The sequence below is a fragment of the Gobio gobio genome (genome assembly GCF_949357685.1).
Source record: "Gobio gobio genome assembly, chromosome: 19".
Classification (NCBI taxonomy): Eukaryota; Metazoa; Chordata; class Actinopteri; order Cypriniformes; family Gobionidae; genus Gobio; species Gobio gobio.
The window spans coordinates 2,324,165-2,344,765 of NC_137112.1; positions in this window are offsets into that span (position 1 = coordinate 2,324,165).

Here is a 20,601-nt window from a genome sequence, read left to right on the forward strand (position 1 = left end):
AACTACCTGTAAAATTTTCTGATTTCCATCAGCAAGTTCTTCTGTCCTGGAACTTAATGTTCAAACACAACTTTACATCACATAATACATGCCTGTGGAACAACCGGTTTATTCTGAGTAATAGAATATCTTTATTTTTAGAGACTTGGATGGAAAGAGGAATATGGGCAGTAACACATTTGATGGATAATTTTGGTAATTTGTTATACTACAGAGATTTTTGTGATAAATTTAATTTCCAGTGCCAAATCAGAGACTATAATAGAGTGTTAAAGGCCATCCCAACACCCATAAAAGGGTGGTCTAGCAAATCTCCATAAACTTGCGAGCTGGAAAAAAAACAAACTCTGGTCAGGCCAATCACATCGTGTATAGAGTCGGTGGGCGGGCTTAACATAATGACGGCACATCACAGCAGAGTTGCGGTGGTTCCGCCGCTTCCGCATGCTACTCGTAAACAATAGCTGGTTCTCATATCATTTAATTTTGAAGGCTGCGTCCTCCGGAGGACACGTCCTGTGAAGGATGCAGTATATGGAGTGTCCTTAATCAGAATTAAACAAGACGTCCTTCGTAGGACACACAGGTAGGAAGTAACACGTTGCTATGCAAATACGTTCACAGTGCCCTTGCGCTCTCACACCAGTTATATGAATGAAAATTATTTATAACTTGAAAATGACTGAAATGTTTCTTGCCTTGACAGCAAAGTACTGTTCTAAACGTTTAAAAATCACTAAACACTTGTAATCCTGTTTACCACAACTATCTATTTGAGGTAATATAGCTTAAAAACAAAAACAAGCTTGAAACTACTTAAAGGTGTTACATATCTGTGTATCTGTCTGACTTTAGGTTTTGTGTATGGACTTCCTGTTTTCGTTTGTCACATGTTCCTTTGTTCATTTTCCCGCCACTCATCTGTCTCCATGGTCACCCTCGTTAGTTTAGTCCTGTTCAGCTGTGTCTTGTCTCCTTACCTGAGCGACTGTAACAGAAGACCGAACCCAAAACAGCAAGTGGACCTCTCACTGGGATGGGTATTTTCCTGGTCCCACTCTCTCCAGTGTCCCCAGAGGAAGGCGGTTCAGCGGAGGATCGCCTTTGGGGAATTCGACAGAATGGTCGCCCACTGGAGAGGTATGTAGAGCAATTTTCGGAGCTAGCTTATCTGGTGAACTGGCCAGATGCACCGCTTAATGCGGTTTTTCTGATGGGCCTGGACGAGGACACTATTCGGTTCCTGGAACCTGCCTGTTCCTTTTCCCTAGTCGAGACAATCAATTTGGTATTGTCCCTAAATTGTTCCGAGTTCGAGTTAGTAGAAGAGGTTCCTATGAATATGTGTCTTCCTCGTCCAGTCCCCTCAGAAAAGCTCGCTGCCTGGTCAGTTCACCCTCAGCCAGTTTCCTCTGCATATCCCTCCAGTGGGCCTGCCGGGAGGGTCCTGCCTGTCCCCAAGCCCAGAAGGAAGAGGAGAGCTGCCGCTAAGCGCCCGTCTCAGGTCGTGACGGCCGCTACCACGGCAGATTCACTGGAGCGGTGGTTGATAGACTTTGGGAGCGATCCTACCGCTCCGTGTTTCCTGGACTCCGCCCCAGCACTCCTTGACTCCGCTCCAGCACTCCTGAACTTCCTGGACTCCGTTCCAGCCCTCCTGGACTCCGCTCCAGCCCTCCTGGACTCCGCTCCAGCATTCCTGGACTCCGCTCCAGCACCCCTGAACTTCCTGGACTCCTCTTCAGCACCCCTTGACTTCCTGGACTCCGCTCCAGCACCCCTGGACTTCCTGGACTCCGTTCCAGGCTTCCACGAGCCCGCTCCAGGCTTCCACGAGCCCGCTTCAGGCTTCCACGAGCCCGCTCCAGCCTTCGACGAGCCCGCTCCAGCCTTCGACGAGCCCGCTCCAGCCTTCGAGCCCGCTCCAGCCTTCGACGAGCCCGCTCCAGCCTTCGACGAGCCCGCACCAGCCTTCGACGAGGCCGCTCCAGCCTTCCACGAGACCACTCCAGCCTTCCACGAGGCCGCTCCAGCCTTCCACGAGGCCGCTCCGCCTCGCAGGACTGTTCCAGCCCACAAGCCAGTCCCATTCCACAAGCCCTCCATTCCACCCCTGAGGGGGGGGGGGGGGGGGGCTATGTACCTGTGGGTGGGAGACATCTGGGTGGGGCTCTGGTTCAGCCCAGGCGCCCAAAGACTCCTGCTTCGCCCTCGGCTCCTGACCCGCCATGGCCGCCCACGGCTCCACCCTGGAGGCACCCCAGCCAGTCAGACCCCAGTGCTCCCGCCCTCAGGACTCCAGGGTGCCCACCCTCCCTCCCTATTTGGACTTCTACGGCGCGAGGACGCGCCTATCGGGAGGGGGCGTTATGTTACATATCTGTGTATCTGTCTGACTTTAGGTTTTGTGTATGGACTTCCTGTTTTCGTTTGTCACATGTTCCTTTGTTCATTTTCCCGCCACTCATCTGTCTCCATGGTCACCCTCGTTAGTTTAGTTCTGTTCAGCTGTCTTGTCTCCTTACCTGAGCGACTGTAACAAAAGGTCCCATGGCATGGATTTTTTTATTATTTTATAATGTTTCCTGAGGTGTACTTATATTGCTAGTATGGTTTTTACATCAAAAAGTGTCATAATTTAGAAATAAAAATCATTTTTCTATACTGATATTTGAACTCTGGCTTGAATGCTCTGTTTCAAGGGGCGTGTCTGCTGTGAGACTTCAGTGAAAACGCCCACTGTTGTTATTGGCTGACATCTTTGCATTTGAAATGAGTATTAGATTATGTTGTGGAGGGGGCGTGGTTTAGCGAGATCTCCACGCACTGCCAGTCCAGAGAGAGAGAGAGACGGGCTGCATGTGGACCAGAGAGACGCAGAGCTGGATAAAGATTGCTGAGAGAGTTTTATTGTACCGAGTTGTTGAGAGCGCAAGTTTATTTTGTTTGTATCTGAGAGTTCTGAATAAACACGAGTCCCAGTCACGCGACCCCTGTCGTCTTCCTCCTTATTCTACGAACTTTGTAACATGTGGAACCCCTCTAAACACCCTAAACTACGTTGTTTTTACCATCACAGCCGTCAAGATGAACGAATCGTTAAAGTGTTGACTATAGCATTATTTTATGATATATTCCTATCACATGAAAAGCTGCAGTGATGAGCATTGAGTACACATGCAGTCTTGTTGATCGCGACGCAAAGAATTGTGGGTTATCTGTAGCAGCGAAGGATACACCTCATGCACACTCTGAATTCCTGAAAAGAAGGGGGCATTTGAAGGTCGCACCTCTGGAGGACTCAACCTTTCGAAATGAGACACAGCTAATAAAGCTGGCGAACAGCGGTCTTTCGAATCGGCTTTGGCCGCGACTCTGGAAGACTTGAGTTAAGCTTTTCTTTGAGAAAAGAACAAAGAACGGCACTGAAGTCATTTTTAAGAAAGGAAGATGTGTTCGGAGTTTTGCCGACCGGATACGGCGAAAGTTTAATCTATCAACTAGCTCCGCTTCACCTTCTTCGTTGCTCTGGTTGGTTGTAGCGTAAGGGAAGGTAAGCAGTTTGTGGAAATTTTCCCATTCATTTAAGTTGCCATAGGCCACGTAAGCACTTGTTGGGCTCGCTGCACCAAATGGACGCCCATTTCTCAATCAAGTGCATTGTTAACCATGGTAAGATGGGGTAAAAGACCCACTGAGCCGTGGTGGACACCTCTGGGGGCACTCTTGCTCCATGGGGGACAAAGTGCCTATGTGTCCACTGACTGTATGTTCTTCACCGTAGTCTTCCTCTTGTTCACAAAGTGCCTAAATTGTCCCCTTCCTGCCTACTCTTCATCCTTTTGTCCACGAGTAGCTAAAAGTGCCCCCTGACTGCCTGATCTTCATCCCTTTGTCCACGAGTAGCTAAAAGTGCCCCCTGACTGCCTAATCTTTATCCTTTTGTCAATGAGTAGCCAAAAGTGCCCCCTGACTGCCTAATTTTCACCGTAGTCTTCCTCTTGTTCACAAAGTGCCTAAATTGTCCCCTTCCTGCCTACTCTTCATCCTTTTGTCCACAAGTAGCCAAAAGTGCCCCCTGACTACCTAATCTTCATCCTTTTGGCCATGAGTAGCCTAAAGTGTCCCCTGACTGCCTAATCTTCATCCTTTTGTCCACGAGTAGCCTAAAGTGTCCCCTTCCAACCTAATCTTCATCCTTTTGTCCACGAGTAGCCTAAAGTGTCCCCTTCCAGCCTTATCTTCATCCTTTTGTCCACAAGTTGCCTAAAGTGTGCCCTTCCAACCTAATATTCACCCTTTTGTCCGCGAGTAGCCTAAAGTATCCCCTTCCAACCTAATATTCATCCTTTTCTCCACGAGTAGCCTAAAGTGTCCCCTTCCAGCCTAATCTTCATCCTTTTGTCAACGAGTAGCCTAAAGTGTCCCCTTCCAACCTAATCTTCATCCTTTTGTTCACGAGTAGCCTAAAGTGTCCCCTTCCAGTCTAATCTTCATCCTTTTGTCCACGAGTAGCGTAAAATGCCCCCTGACTGCCTAATCTTCATCCTTTTGTCCACGAGTAGCCTAAAGTGTCCTCTGACTGCCTAATCTCTGCCAAATCAAGGGTCCCTGTATGCAGTGAGTGTACAATGCATTAATGGGTCATATTTTCCCAGTTGACACAATACAACACACTGATGCGCATAACATCTACTAATTACGTCCTGCCATGGTTTCACTAGAAATTTACAGAAATCCACCCAACACCAACACCAGAGTTTACAGGAATCCACCCACTGTCATTTAACTGAGCTATATAAATATGTGTAAATACACACATTCATGTACACAATACAACACAGTGATGTACATTACAGCTATTAATTATGCATCATTAGCCTAAAATTGAACCATACACAGACTGCATACAGGGGCCCTGTAGAATAGATCACAGGTGGGATGACTCACAGTTGGCCCAGGATGGAACTCTGACTGGATGTATATCTCCAAAGCCAAGCCGCGTTGGGGTTCCATACTCTGGGGTTATGGGGGTCCCACATTTGGAGCTTCAAGTCGGCTTGATTTCCGAAACATGCCCGGTCTAACCTGGACCGGAAGGGGTGGTATCTTGGAACCGGAAGGTCCCAGGAGCTGGGGACAGTGGGGGTGGAAGGGGCCCTACGCGAGCCCTCCATGCCCGGAAGCACAAGCTCCAACTCGGCTTGACCCCTGATATACACATGGTTATACATATGGGACTTTTGGACAAAACCGCCTATACCTCTCGGACCCCAGAGTCCCGAGCCTCCAGGACCCTTCCTTCCAAAGTGCACCCTTTCCTGTTGGGACCCATATCTCAGCCGGTGGGGGCCCTAGAAACTTGGGCCAGGGCGCGTCGAAGAAGGCCCCCCAAGACCCTCCTTTGACCCAAGTTTGGTTTTTCTAAGCGGCTTGGTCGCAGAGTTATAGATGTTTGAATTTCGGAGCCTGGGACTTGTGGCGAAATAGGCCAAAAGGGGACAAATGCGCACTCCGTGGATGGAAGCAGATTAATTCTCGGAAACTTTTTGTCTGATTTTTAGGAAACATCATCACACATCATCACATATGGTAAAGTACACCTGTAAAGTATTCCACAGGGTTCCTGTACACAGTCTGTGTACAATGCATTACTGTACCTGACCTTTTGACCCCTGCTTTTCCAATTAGGCCAATTAAGCACGAAAATAGGCCCGAGGGACACAGAACTCTGGGCACCGCCCCAGGGACCCGAGACAAGACACATATGTCAGTCTCGGGACGATCAGACCTTTACGTGCATTGTACACGAACAGCCTATGAAAATGAATGATATAGGTTGCGTGTGTCCATTGCCCCAGTTCGGCCCCCAAGGGCCCAAGGGACCCCAGACTTCACATGCTTGTCGTCTAGGGGCCCCACCACAGCATATTAGGAGGACGAGTCTCTAGAACGCAGGAGGGGGAAATTGGCTGGCTTTGTTAAAATCTCTCACACAGGCCTCTTGTGGCTGGAAGCGGATGATATCTTGGAAACTTTTTGTCTGATTTTCAGGAAATATCATCACATATGATAAAGTACACCTATAACTTATTTGACAGGGTCCCTGTACGCAGTTCGGGTACAATGCATAAATGGGACATATTTCATAATTAAAGGGGTTCTGTTTCATTCCTCCTGACCGCCAGAGGCGGTGCTAAGCACTAGTGGATAATCGCTGCGCCAGCTCGATAGGTCGAGAAAATTATAACAACAAAGTCACGTCATGACGCAGACCGAGACGCGAGGATATAATCCCCAGCAGCTCGGTGCCCAGCCTTTCGCTTTCTCGCTTATGATAGGTCATTGTTTCGAGCTGTCCTGTACAGTTTACCTGAGTTGCGAGGATTCGCCCTCCTAAACTGTGACAGCACGCTCAACGCTATCTTCGGGACGGATATCTCGGATTCCATTTCTACGTGAGTGCATACTATTATATTTTATTGTTGTGTCGGCGATACCCTGTGCTTCACGGTACTACCGGTGGCTGGTTTCGACCGCGCTTGGGTAGCGTTTTCACCGCAAACCTATATATTATTATTTTATATTTTACTATCTTGGACGTTATAATCTTCCGGTTCTATCCGAAGATTTGAGGGACGTCTGACCTCCGGAGTGGGTGTTATTACAGTTCTGAGTGCCTACGGTGCTACCGAGGACGCGTTATTGACGGAGTCATGGATCATAGCCCTCTCATCCCCGTTTCAAGCTGCAGATTGTGTCCGAATTCGATGCTTCCCGACGACGGACATGATGTATGCCCATCTTGCTTAGGGATTCAACATTTGAAGGAGGCTCTAACTGATCCGTGTTTGCATTGTAGTATGCTACCACTGCTAGAAAGACAGCTTCGCTTGGCTGAGTTAGACACTAACTCACCTGTTAGTCTTGCGCAACAGCCGCGACGCGCTCAAAAGCGCCGTGCTTCGGCAGCTGCTGGCGCTCCACCGAGTAAGAAGAAGTCTTCACGACAGACGGAAACTTCAGAACATCTGTTATCGAAGACTGTGGCTACTCTCTCTTCAGAAATGATGGAGATGAAACGTCTTCTTCAGTCTCTTCAACCCCCAACGCTAACCACCCATACTGGGAACACACCAGTGGATGAGAGTGATTTCCAACCCTCAAACGATATGGATATGGATTTGGACGCTCTCTCCATGAGCGCGTCTAATTCACATTTTCTCGATGCAGAGTTGGCGGAACCCGCCACGCAACCCACCCTCCCACATGATGTTTTTTCCAACCTGTCAGCTACAGGTGGTTCGAGTGGTGGGTCTGTACATTCATCGGGTGCAGGCCCGTCTTCTCCAGATGATATTTTATCTATTCTGCAAATGGCTGTGGCTCGTTAGGGTCTTGACGAATCACCTGTGCAGCCCGTTCAAGCCAATGTGTTTTTCAGACAAGCTGCTGGTAGTAATGTGTTTGCAATGCTACCATGCAAGGACTTTGTGACAGAATTCTCCAGTGCACTTACAAGTCCTAACGTACCTAGAAGAAGATCAAAGACAGCCCGCACACTGGCCTCAATGGCCGAAGCTGACTCCATTGGTGTAGGACGGGCACCTGAAATTGAACAGCCAGTAGCAGCACTGGTGGTATCACCGGATGAGGCTTTAAGAGGCAATGTACGCTGCCCAAGCGCGCAGTGTGGACGTACTGACTCTTTCCTAAAGAAGGCATATGAGTCTGTAGCATATATAACGAGGGCTGAGAATACTATCTGCCAGCTGCTTCTTGCCTGTAATAATACGTTGGAGTCCGCGAGCGTGGATGCTCCATTCCTCGGTTCTTACAGACGGCTCTGCTGACTATGGGTCATGTGACGCGGGAACTTGGTACACTTTCATTGACCCTTCTAACAGCCAGGCGCCAGGTATGGCTTGCCCAGGCAAGGTTATCTGAAGATTGTAAAAAGACGCTGAGAGAACTGCCAATTGTACCGGGACACCTTTTTGGCCCCAATGTTTCTGAGGTATTGGAGAAGAGAATGAAGTTGTCAGAAGCAACACGACAACTAACTCAAGTACCACGGGCACCACCGTTTAGGATGCCATTGGCTCCGGCTCACCCACGCTACCACGGCTCAGAGCAACGAGTGCGTCAACACAATGTTCATCAGTTTCAAGCACCACAGCGTCATAGAGAGATTGAACAGGCTCAGGGACCCCGCCCTTTTCACCGTCACCGTCAGGGGGGGCCACGTCAGCGCCCCCCCACAGGTCCTAAAACCAGAGGCCAAAAACCCTGAAGCTATGGGGCCGGCAGTCGGTCGTTTTACAGTGCAACACCTAGATTACTGGGAAAATTCAGTGTCCGACCCCTGGGTTCTGGCAACCTTGAACAGGGGATACACTCTGCAGTTCCGACGCCGGCCTCCCAAGTTTTCAGGAATCCTTCGGACAGTTTTCAAAGATACAAACAGTTCAAAGGCCCTTTCCTTAGAAATTCATTCACTGTTGCTGAAAGGAGCCATAGAAAAAGTTCCTCCCCTCAGTCAGAGGGACGGGTTTTACTCCATGTACTTCCTTGTTCCAAAAAAGGACGGCAGTTTTCGGCCAGTTCTGGATCTGAGACGCCTAAATGTGTTCTTAAAGTCTCTTCCTTTCCGAATGTTACGCACGGTCGATGTTCTTCGATCTGTGACGAAAGGAGACTGGTTTGTGAGCGTGGATTTGAGGGATGCTTACTTCCATGTTCCCATTGCTCCCCACCACAGGAAGTTCCTAAGATTCAGTTTTCAGGATCAAGCCTATCAATTCAGAGTCCTACCATTCGGTCTATCTCTTGCTCCTCGCGTTTTCACAAGATGCATGAGTGCAGCCCTGTCTCCCCTTTGGTCCAAGGGCATGAGGATTCTGCCCTATTTAGACGATTGGCTGCTTTGTGCCCCAACAAAACAACATGCTATTCGCAACACCAAGGTTGTGCTGGAGCATATTCAGAGGCTGGGTCTAACTGTGAACGACACAAAGAGTCATCTGGTCCCAGAGCAAACCCTAACCTTCATAGGTATAACACTCAACTCCATCACAATGTCTGCCACATTGTCCCAAGCTCGGACGGACAAGATTTGTCAGCTACTGACTCGTTTCCGTCTGGGAACAAAAGTTTCTTATGGTGTCCTTCTGCAACTAATGGGGATGTTAGCTGCCGCCACATCCGTGATTCCCTTGGGCTTGCTTCACCTCAGGCCCCTTCAGAGGTGGAGCAACAGCTTGGGGTTGGGCTCAGCAAGACACCGTCATCGCATGATTTCCGTTTCTCCTGCTTGTACCCGTGCACTGAGACCCTGGAAACGAGTGACGTTTCTGAGAGCCGGAGTGCCTCTAGGGGTGGTGCCCTCCCGTCGAGAAGTGATCACGACCGATGCTTCTCTAACAGGATGGGGGGCAACTTGGAGTCAGAGGGGAATCAGTGGTCACTGGTCACCAAGGGAAGCCTTAGAACATATCAACATCTTGGAACTGAAGGCAGTGTACTTAGCTCTACTACACTTCTAACCAAATCTGGTGGGTCGTCACGTGCTTGTCCGTTCCGACAACACGTCAACGGTTTTTCACTTGAACCATCAGGGCGGCACCAGGTCACTTGCGTCTCTACAGCTAACTCGCAAGATCCTTACATGGTCTCAGGGCCGGCTAGCTTTGTTAAGGGCAGTTCATCTCCCAGGATCAGACAATCAAGTGGCGGATGCTCTGTCCAGGGATCTACTGCTCCCGGACGTGGTGCAGTTGATTTGGCAGCGGTTTGGCAAGGCGGAGGTCGACCTGTTTGCATCAGAACTGACCACTCATTGCCGCTGGTGGTTCGCGAGAGCCGAGAAGTCCAGCCCATTGGGTCAGGATGCATTAGCCCACGAGTGGCCGAGCTGCCTTTTGTATGCGTTTCCCCCTTTTCCACTTCTGTGGGAAACACTGCACCGACTATACCTATGCAAGCACAGGGTGCTGTTAGTGGCACCTCGATGGCCAGCCAGGCCATGGTTTCCCCTCCTTCTGAGTCTACTACAGGGCGAGCCGTGGCAGCTTCCCATCAGAAGGGACCTCCTTTCTCAGATGCACGGCCGTGTTTGGCACCCAGACCCGTTTCGCCTTCAGCTCTGGGTCTGGCCGTTAGGCCTAGTTCACAGTTAATGGCTTGTGAACCAGCAGTAGTGAACACCATCAGCAACGCTAGGGCTCCTTCAACACGACAGATTTATGCTGCTCGTTGGAGGATCTTTTCTTCTTGGTGTGGGGATCAAGGAATTGACCCAGTTCACTGTACTGTGCCAAAAATTTTGAGTTTCTTGCAGCATCTGTTGCCTCCACTTTAAAAGTTTATGTTGCTGCCATATCTGTTTATCACGACCCAGTTGATGGTGCTTCAATGGGGTCTCATAACCTTGTTTGCAGTTTTCTGAAGGGAGCGAGGCGTTTAAAACCTGTTCGTTCTACTCCCTTTCCGGTCTGGGACTTACCGCTTGTTCTAGAGTCCCTTTGTTCACCACCATTTGAACCACTGGCTGTTGCGGATATTAAGTGGTTGTCATTAAAAATGTCATTTTTGTTGGCCGTTGCTTCCACTAAACGTGTTGGTGAGCTTCATGCTCTATCAGTGAGTGAACTGTGCTTACGCTGGTTGCCAGAGGATTCCGGGGCCATTCTTCGACCCAATCCAGCTTTTCTCCCTAAAGTTTTGTTACCACAATTTGTGAATCAGTCTATTCATCTGGCTGCTTTTCAACCGCCTTCCACTCACTCAGGAACAGATGGGGGAAGGTCTCATCTTCTGTGTCCTGTACGAGCTTAAAGTGCTATGTTAATTCTACCGCTTCTTTCAGACAGACGGATCAGTTGTTTGTTTGTTACGGTGAAGTACGCAAGGGTGCGCCTTTGTCCAAACAGAGACAATCACGCTGGTTTGTTGAAACGATAAAGTCGGCGTATAGCAAATCTCATCAGCCCTTACCAGCAGGTCAAGTCAAGTCAAGTCAACTTTATTTATATAGCGCTTTTAACAATGTAGATTGTTTCAAAGCAGCTTTACAGTGTTAAACAGGAAAATAATGCAGCATAATTTTATTCAGCTGTATAGCCATTCTGAAAAAAAAAAAAAAAAACGCTGATGTCATCAGTTCATTTCAATTATCATACAGTGACAGTGTGGGCTTTAGATCAATAATTCGATCAGTAATTTAGTTTAAATGGTTAATTTAGTTTATTAATTAGATTTATTTCAATGTTTAGTTGAAAAATTGAGTGTCCCCAACTGAGCACGCCAAGCCAGAGGCAACAGTGGCAAGGAAACCAAAACCCCATTAGGTGACCTAATGGAGAAAAATAAACCTTGGGAGAAACCAGGCTCAGTCGGGTGCCAGTTCTCCTCTGGCCAATTAACAAACAGCGTATTATTATTATTATTCTGGCAGCTTTACAGGTCAGAGGTCATAATAGATCGGAATATTCGAGGGACCGGGGACAACATGCTGGAGACGGGTTTATTGAGGATGATGTTGATTAAATAATTATTAAAGTGCAATATTCGAATGATCGGAGGCAACACACTGGAGACGGGTTTATTGAGGATGACATATCGATTTAAGTATTATTTAATTGTAATATTCGAACAATCTGAGTCAACATGCCGGAGACGGATTTATTGAGATGCCGTGACGATGAGGCAGTTGCAGGGGGAGTCTAATCACGGTCTCTGCAGACACTTCGGGGTCCTGTGTTGGTCTTCTCTGGGCGCAGGTCCACCATCTGAACTGGATACGGCCCGGATCCGGCTGACTGCAGTAAACCTCGGGATAAAACAGAGAGACTATCATTAGCGTAGATGCCATTCTTCTGATGATGTAACGAGTACATCAGGTGTTATGGGAAGTGTTCCCGGTTCCGGCTGACCTAGTTAATGCAGCCTAACAATCATTTCATTGAAAAAGTGTTTTATGTGTATGCCACAGTAAAGAGATGTGTTTTTAGTCTAGATTTAAACTGACAGAGTGTGTCTGCTTCCCGAACAATGTTAGGAAGACTGTTCCAGAGTTTCGGAGCTAAATAGGAAAAGGATCGACCGCCTGCAGTTGATTTGGATATTCTCGGTATGATCAACTGGCCAGAGTTTAGAGACCGCAGTAGACGTGATGGAGTATAATATGTTAAGAGCTCCCTCAAGTATTGGGGAGCTAAACCATTTAGTGCTTTGTAAGTAATAAGTAAGATTTAAAAATGTATGCGATGTTTAATAGGCAGCCAGTGCAGTGTTGACAGAACTGGGCTAATGTGGTCATACTTCCTGGTTCTAGTAAGAACTCGAGCTGCTGCGTTTTGGACCAGCTGGAGTTTATTTATTAAGCGAGCAGGGCAACCACCCAGTAGAGCATTACAATAATCTAGCCTTGAGGTCATGAACGCATGAACTAACTGTTCAGCATTTTGCATTGAGAGCATGTGCCGTAATTTAGATATATTTTTAAGATGGTAGAAAGCAGTTTTGGAGATGCTAGAAACGTGGCTTTCAAACGAAAGATTGGTATCAAAGACCACACCCAGGTTCCTCACTGACGACGAGGACTTGACAGAACAGCCATCAAGTGTTAGACAGTATTCTAGGCTACTACTTGTGGAGCTTTTTTGTCCAATAATTAAAAATTCAGTTTTTTCTGAATTGAGTTGCAGGAAATTACCAGTCATCCAATGTTTTATATCAGCTATGCATTCCGTTAATCTTGTGAATTGGTAAGTTTCTTCAGGGCGTGAAGAAATATAGAGCTGAGTATAGTCAGCATAACAATGAAAACTTACGCCATGCTTCCTAATGATATCTCCCAGTGGTAGCATGTACAGGGTGAAGAGTAGCGGTCCTAGCACTGAGCCTTGTGGTACTTCATACTGAACTTGCGATCGGTGTGACATATCTTCATTTACTGCTACAAACTGATAACGGTCGCATAGGTATGATTTAAACCATGATAAAGCAATTCCACTAATACCTACATTATTTTTGAGTCTATTCAAAAGAATGTTGTGGTCGATAGTATCAAATGCAGCGCTAAGATCGAGTAACACTAATAGAGAGATACAGCCACGATCGGATGATAAGAGTAAATCATTTGTAACTCTGATGAGAGCAGTCTCAGTGCTATGATACGGTCTAAATCCTGACTGGAAATCCTCACAGATACCATTTCTTTCTAAAAAGGAACATAATTGTGAAGACACTGCCTTTTCAAGTATTTTTGACAGGAAGGGTAGATTTGAGATTGGTCTATAATTGACTAATTCTTTTGGATCAAGTTGCGTTTTTTTAATAAGTGGTTTAATAATAGCCAACTTAAAAGTTTTCGGTACATATCCTAATGACAAAGATGAATTAATTATATTAAGAAGAGGATCTATGACCTCTGGTAGCATCTCTTTTAATAGCCTAGTCAGTATAGGGTCGAGCATACATGTTGTCGATTTTGATGATTTAACGAGTTTAGCCAATTCTTCTCCTATAGCAGTGAATGAGTGTAATTTTTCCTCAGTGACACTACAATGCTCTGTCTGATGTGATACTGTAGTAGACGGCTGCATGGTTAAAAAATTTTTCCTAATATTATCAATCTTACATGTGAAGAAGTTCATAAAGTCATTACTGCTGTGCTGTTTACGATCATCAGAAGTTGAAGCTTTATTTTTGGTTAATTTAGCCACTGTATCGAATAAATACCTTGGGTTGTGTTTGTTTTCTTCCAAGAGAGTTGAGAAATAAGCAGATCTAGCAGTTTTTACGGCCTTTCTGTATGTGATCATGTGCTCTTTCCACGAATTACGAAATACCTCTAATTTTGTTTTCTTCCAGCTGCGCTCCATTTTTCTGGCTGCTGTTTTAAGGGCCAGAGATTGTGAGTGTGTGTGTGTGTGTGTGTGTGTGTGTGTGTGTGTGTGTGTGTGTGTGTGTGTGTGTGTGTGTGTGTGTGTGTGTGTGTGTGTGAGTGTGTGAGTGCGAGTGTGCTCGTTGTACCACGGCGTTGGACTATTTTCTTTAATCTTCTTTAAGCGCAGAGGAGCAACTGTGTCTAAAGTACTGGAAAAGAGAGAGTCAATAGTTTCTGTTGCAACATCGAGTTCTTCTATACTATCTGGGATGCTGAGCAGATGAAACTGATGAGAAAGATTATTTAAAAAGCAATCTTTAGTAGCGGCAGTGATTGTCCTGCCATTTTTGAAGCGAGGGGGCGGCTTTGCAACCTTAGCTAAATTAAGTATACATGATACTAAGTAATGATCTGAGATGTCATCGCTCTGCTGCAGAATTTCAACGGTATCAACATTTATTCCATGTGACAATATTAGGTCTAAAGTATGATTATGGCGATGAGTGGCTCCTGACACGTGTTGCCTAACTCCAATAGAGTTTAGTGTGTCTTTAAATGCTAATCCCAATACGTCTTTTCCGTTGTCTACATGGATATTAAAATCACCAACAATTAGTACTTTATCTACGGCCAGTACTAACTCTGATAGAAAATCAGCAAATTCTTTGATAAAGTCTGTATTATGCCCTGGTGGCCTGTATACAGTAGCTAACACAAATGTTGAACGGGTTTTATCATGTACACTACATAGCGTTACATAAAGCACCAAAACTTCGAAGGAATTATATTTGAAACTAGACTTCTGAGTAATACTGAAGATATTATAATAAATTACAGCAACCCCTCCCCCTTTACCTTTCAGACGCGGCTCATGTTTATAACAATAATCTTGGGGGGTGGACTCATTTAAGGTAATGTAGTCGTCAGGTTTTAGCCAGGTTTCTGTCAAACAGAGCACATCTAGATTATTATCTGTAATAATATCATTAACAATAAGCGCTTTTGTAGTCGGGGAGCCAAAGTCTCAAAAGCTCAATAAAATGGGTTGAACCTGACATGGTCTGCCATACTTTTTATTTGTGTTTTTTCTGTTAACTTTGACCCTAAGAACAAATAATTGGAGGGTCTGCTCTGCCGGAAATATCGCGAAAAAAAATTGTCACCATTTTCATGTATGCACCCTTTATTTTTATCAGAAAAATGTGAAAAATTATTTTTTTCCTCAAATCCTCAGTGGGTTGGGTAGGCTGTCAATAAATGAATTCCAGATACACAGAACACATGTGCTGACAACATCCACTGAAAAAATAACTCTTAAAACACATTTCTACATGATTTTGCATCAATTTAATGCAAAAAATAGGCGTTTTCTCACTTTTTTTCTAATATTTCGATCTTTACTTTATTGGCAATCAACTATTCCCTCAAGTTATGACATCAGTCAATATGCCATTCTTTTCACCAAATAGTATACTCATTCCACAGAAACATTTATAACAATCCAACCAAAATCAATGGATCTGTGATGATTTCGCTACTAGTTGGCGATCAACAAGCTCAGAACCTCAATAGAATTTTAAGCTACTCTCAAAATTATGAAAAATATGCTGGATATTTAGCATCATGGCACACTTATGATCTTAGTAATTTGAATGAGTTTGGAACAGCCAACAAACGGTAACCAACGGTTACCAACGGACTTCGAAGCTGTTCATCATTGTCTGTGGTATGTGACAGGTCTGCCCCAGCATTTTGGGAAAAGAACGGTAGGCCTAATATGGATATTGTATTGGTAATTAACTGAAAGGACCACGCCAGTCTTCAAACAAGTATATTTCTGTTGATTCCTCATCCCAAATGTATCCCTGTAGCAGCAGCAGAATTCATTCTCTACTAGTTTACTTAGCTAGCTTTAGCCGTTTTAGCTCATTTTGGTGGTTTCTTTAAACGGCCATAGGGAATGGGGTATTTTTTTTAAAAAAAGTACGTCTACGACTGCTCCCTGCCGGTCAGCCGCTTCAGGGGGTCGGGAACGAGGCTCGGTTGACACCCGAGGCCAACCTCTAGAGGCTGGTTCCCTTAGCAGATTATCTCGGTGCATGGTTATGCCTTCCGAATATATCTTATATTACCCTCTCCTGAAGTTCAACAGGTTGGTCTGGACTGCAGTGGTCCCAGAGCAGGTTCGGGTAAGGGAACAGAAAGTTCACTCTCTGTTGGTAAAGGAGGCCATAGAACGTGTTCCTCCGCCAGACAGGGAGTCCGGGTTCTACAGCCGGTACTTCATAGTTCCCAAGAAGGATGGGGGGGGGGGGGGGGTTGCATCCAATTTTAGATCTGAGGTACTTGAATCGTTCTCTGAGGAGATTCAGATTTGAGATGCTCACAATTCCAACCATCGTGAGTCAGATCCACGATACTTCCATGTATCCATCCTTCAGGAAGTTCCTGAGGTTTGTTTTCGGGGGCGAAGCATACCATTATCGGGTTCTTTAGTTTGGCCTGGCTTTTCCCCCTCGCATCTTCACCAAGTGCATGGATGCAGCTCTGGCTCCAACTGAGTCTCAGAAGCATCAGTGTACTGAACTACATTGATCGTCCTTGGCCATCTTGGCACATAAATTGCCTTAAAATGCTGGCGGTCTACAAAGCTCTGAGGAGCTTTTTCCCGGACGTCCGCGGCCACCATGTCCTGATATGTCAGTAGTCTCATATCTAATTCATCAAGGGGGTCTGAGGTTGCAGTGGTCAGCCCTTTATGCAGACTGGCACACCAGATCCTCCTGTGGTCCCAAGGGAGACTGTCGAGCGATATATGTCCCCGGGGACCAAAATCAGGGAACAGACATCCTGTCAAGGCAGGGGCTGAGGCCTGGGGAGTAGCGACTTTACCCAGAGGTGGTGAAAGCCATGTGCGTGAGGTTCGGCCCAGTGGAAGTGGATCTGTTCGCGTCTCGAGAGACATCCCACTGCCCTCTGTGGTTTTCTCTCAAGTGCAGACGTGGCTGCTGCGTCTATGCATTTCCCCCGTTCACTCTGCTCCCGGGAGTCTTTGAGCGGGTCTGCCAAGGAGTGATCAGCCTACTTTTAATAGCACCCTGCTGGTCGACCCAGGTATGGTTCTTGAACATCGTAGCACTGCTAGCAGGCCTCCCGTCTCAGGCAGGGGGCACAATATTTCACCCCCGGCCAGAGCTGTGGAACCTTTGGGTCTGGGCCCTGAGGGGTCTGGTCCCTAGAGGCGGGCCTATCGGCAGGTGTAGTTGAGACCTTACTCAGCTCCAGGGCTCCTTCCACGAGGAGATAGTGCAGCATGAAGTGGAATGTGTTTTCCACTTGGTGTAGAGAGTGATAGGTGGACCCAGTCAACTGCCCAGTGGCTTCAGTGCTGGAGTTCGTCCAAGATGGTTTCTCCGCTGGTCTTACCCCATCCACACTTAAGGTGTACGTGGCTTCCATTGCAGCTTTCCACTCGTCTGTAGGTGATGGGCCTCTGGGTAAGCACCATTTGGTTGTACGTTTCCTCCATGGAGCTCGGAGGATGAGGACTGCGACTCAGTCCAGAGTCCCATCATGGGATCTGGCAGTGGTTCTGGAAGGGCCTCTCTGTCAAAGATGTTCATTCAGATAGTCTTCAGAAAATGACCTCTAGCTTATTGAATACTTGTCTGACAAACATGAGCCATAAGTCTAAAGAAACGCTGAAATGTCAGGTTTTAAACACTGTAAACCAAATCAAAAACAAATATTCTGTGTTTATGTAATCCGTTTGAAAGCAGATCGATGTTAGTTGTTCCTGAGCGGCTCATTATAGACTAATGCGACCACGGCCACGAAGCACGCGCTCTATTGAGATTCAAATACTGAGGTGACGCCCACACACACATCAGCTCAAACACATTGTGCACGAGGGCACACTGAAGCTTTCTTTGTTTAAATTAGCTCAAGATTACTGTCAGATGTAAGTAATTACCTTGACAAACTATACATCATTTAAAAGGTCTAAGACTCAAGCTTCCATTTTTGACCTCTGTTTTATTCTCAAAGTCATATAGTGACTGTAATTTGTTAATATGTGTCAGGAGTTATGAATATGAAAACCGTCGGTACCTTCTAATGATTGTAATACGAGCGTCAGCTGCTCTCATTCATAAAAAAAACTCTTCATTCTTCATACTGGCAGCCGGAGGGCGCTCCATGCACATGTAGTCCATATATAGCACGCATGAAGAAGATATCTTCTTCATGCATGATATAAATGGACTACAGGTGCACGAAGCGATCAAGCAGACGCTCCATGCAGCTCATGTCAATAATTCCATGGTGACAATGCGGGCAGATCAGTAGAGCATGCGTGACCAGGGGGAATAGATCCCTCATTTTGATCGCCACTTATGACAGACAGAATGCAGTTTGGGAAAAAGCAAACAAACTTGAAGATGAAGAGATACTACACAAGATTTGTGGTCCTGATGGAAACAAGTGTACTGATGTGATTGCTGAGGTCTTCCGGTACCACAAGGAATGCATGACCAACTACCTGCCAAAGGGTCTTCATTCACAGGGAAGGACTAGTACTGCCACCACTCCATATGATGCTGCACTGAACCAACTCATATCTCAGATAGATCAGCCCTTTTTCAAAGAGCCATATTCTTAGTTACAGCTTTGAGGGATGAATTCTGTAAATACTTGGAAAGCCTTGGAGTTCAGAATGTTACCTCATACAGATGTCAGTCCTTGATTGCCCGCCTTAGAAGGCACAATGAAGTAGGTGGACATTGTAAAATAATGGTTGTTCCACAGAAAGTATGTTCCAGCCTGAATGTTCCAGCAGAAATTAACGTTAGCTCCATGCTCTCAAATTTGAAGGAACTTTAAGGGTTACTTCAGTGATTTAGCATTAAGCTTTGTATCAGTAGAAACCCGGTAGTATATTCAAATTATGGTACTTCCCCCCTCATATCCCCCTGAGACGAGAGAATTATGGATTTTATTTCTGGAAAAAATCCTCAGATGATGCAAATATCTGAGTTGACACCAGATGATACCATAGTCTCTTCCTACAACACTGCAAAGAGAATATGGAAGGACCTCCAGAACCAACGTAAGCAGATCCTGAAGGAAGCAAGAGAAGCCAGAACAGCTCAAGCCAGTGGAAGTCAGCAGATGCCTGGAAGTATGACTGAAGACCCGTCACTGCAGCTAGAGATATCATACCTGGACGCATCCCGAAGAGTGAGCTCTAACCTGTATAACCAACTGGCATGGATGATAACAGATGCAACTCCACAGTTAAGTGAGGACGACCGGGTGAAAGTCAGTCCTAAGCAGCAAGAACAAGTTCTCAACCTTGCCCAAGATGTCTGCCAAGCAGTTGCCAAGATCCCAACACTCTTCCATTGGGAGAACAGGGTTATGTTGAAATTAAAAAGATGCCTAGGCCATGATGTTTAATAATGTGGACATTAACAACCATGTTAAATATCCAGTATGTCTTTCGGAATTTTGAGAGTAGCCTAAAATGCTATTGAGGTTCTGAGCTTGTTGATCGCCAACTAGTAGTGAAATCATCACAGATCCATTGATTTTGGTTGGATTTTTAAAAAAAATTCTGTGGAATGAGTATACTATTAGGTGAAAAGAATGGCATATTGACTGATGTCATAACTTGGGGGAATTGTTTATTGCCAATGAAGTAAAGATGAAAATACTGGAAAAAAATTGAGAAAACGCCTATTTTTTGCATTAAATTGATGCAAAATCATCTAGAAATGTGTTTTAAAAGTTATTTTTTCAGTGGATGTTGTCAGCACATGTGTTCTGTGTATCTGGAATACATTTATTGACAGCCTACCCAACCCACTGAGGATTTGAGGAAAAAAATCATTTTTCAAATTTTTCTGATAAAAAATAAAGGGTGCATACACTAAAATGGCCACAAAAAATATTTGCGATATTCCCGGCAGAGCAGACCCTCCAATTATTGGTTCTTAGGGTCAACGTTAACAGAAAAAACACAAATAAAAAGTATGGCAGACCATGTCAGGTTCAACCCATTTTTGAGACTTTGGCTCCCCGACTATTGGGGAAAGGAATCTAATATTCAGCAACCCAAGCTTTATCAATTTTTCATCTGTATTATATCTTTTGTTTATTTGTTGGACATCAATTAAATTTTTACTGTTGAATGGTTTTGATGTTTTTTTGTATTTACTAATTCGGGGAACAGACACAGTCTCTATATGATAATATCTAGGTGAAAGAGTCTCTATGTGCTGGGATTTATCTGACTCCGGTAACGTGAGACAGCTAGCAGACGGTCGGTTTAGCCAGTTTGTCTGCTTCCTGACCTGGGCCCTAGTGAGTCAAGGTTTAGCTCTAAGACTATGTGCCAAATTACTAGAGAGAAGAGCGGCACCACCCCAAGAGGGATGGATGCCATCCTTCTTCAACAGGTCAGGTCTGCCCCAAAAACTTTTCCAATTGTCTATGAACCCTATGTTATTTTGCAGACACCACTTAGACAACCAGCCATTGAGTGATGATAGTCTGCTAACTATCTCATCACTCCTTTTTACAGGGAGCGGTCCAGAACAAAAAACAGCCTCGGACATCGTACTAGCGAGTTCACACACCTCTTTAATGTTAATTTTGATGATCTCCGACTGGCGAAGTCGAACATCATTAGTGCCGACGTGAATAATAAT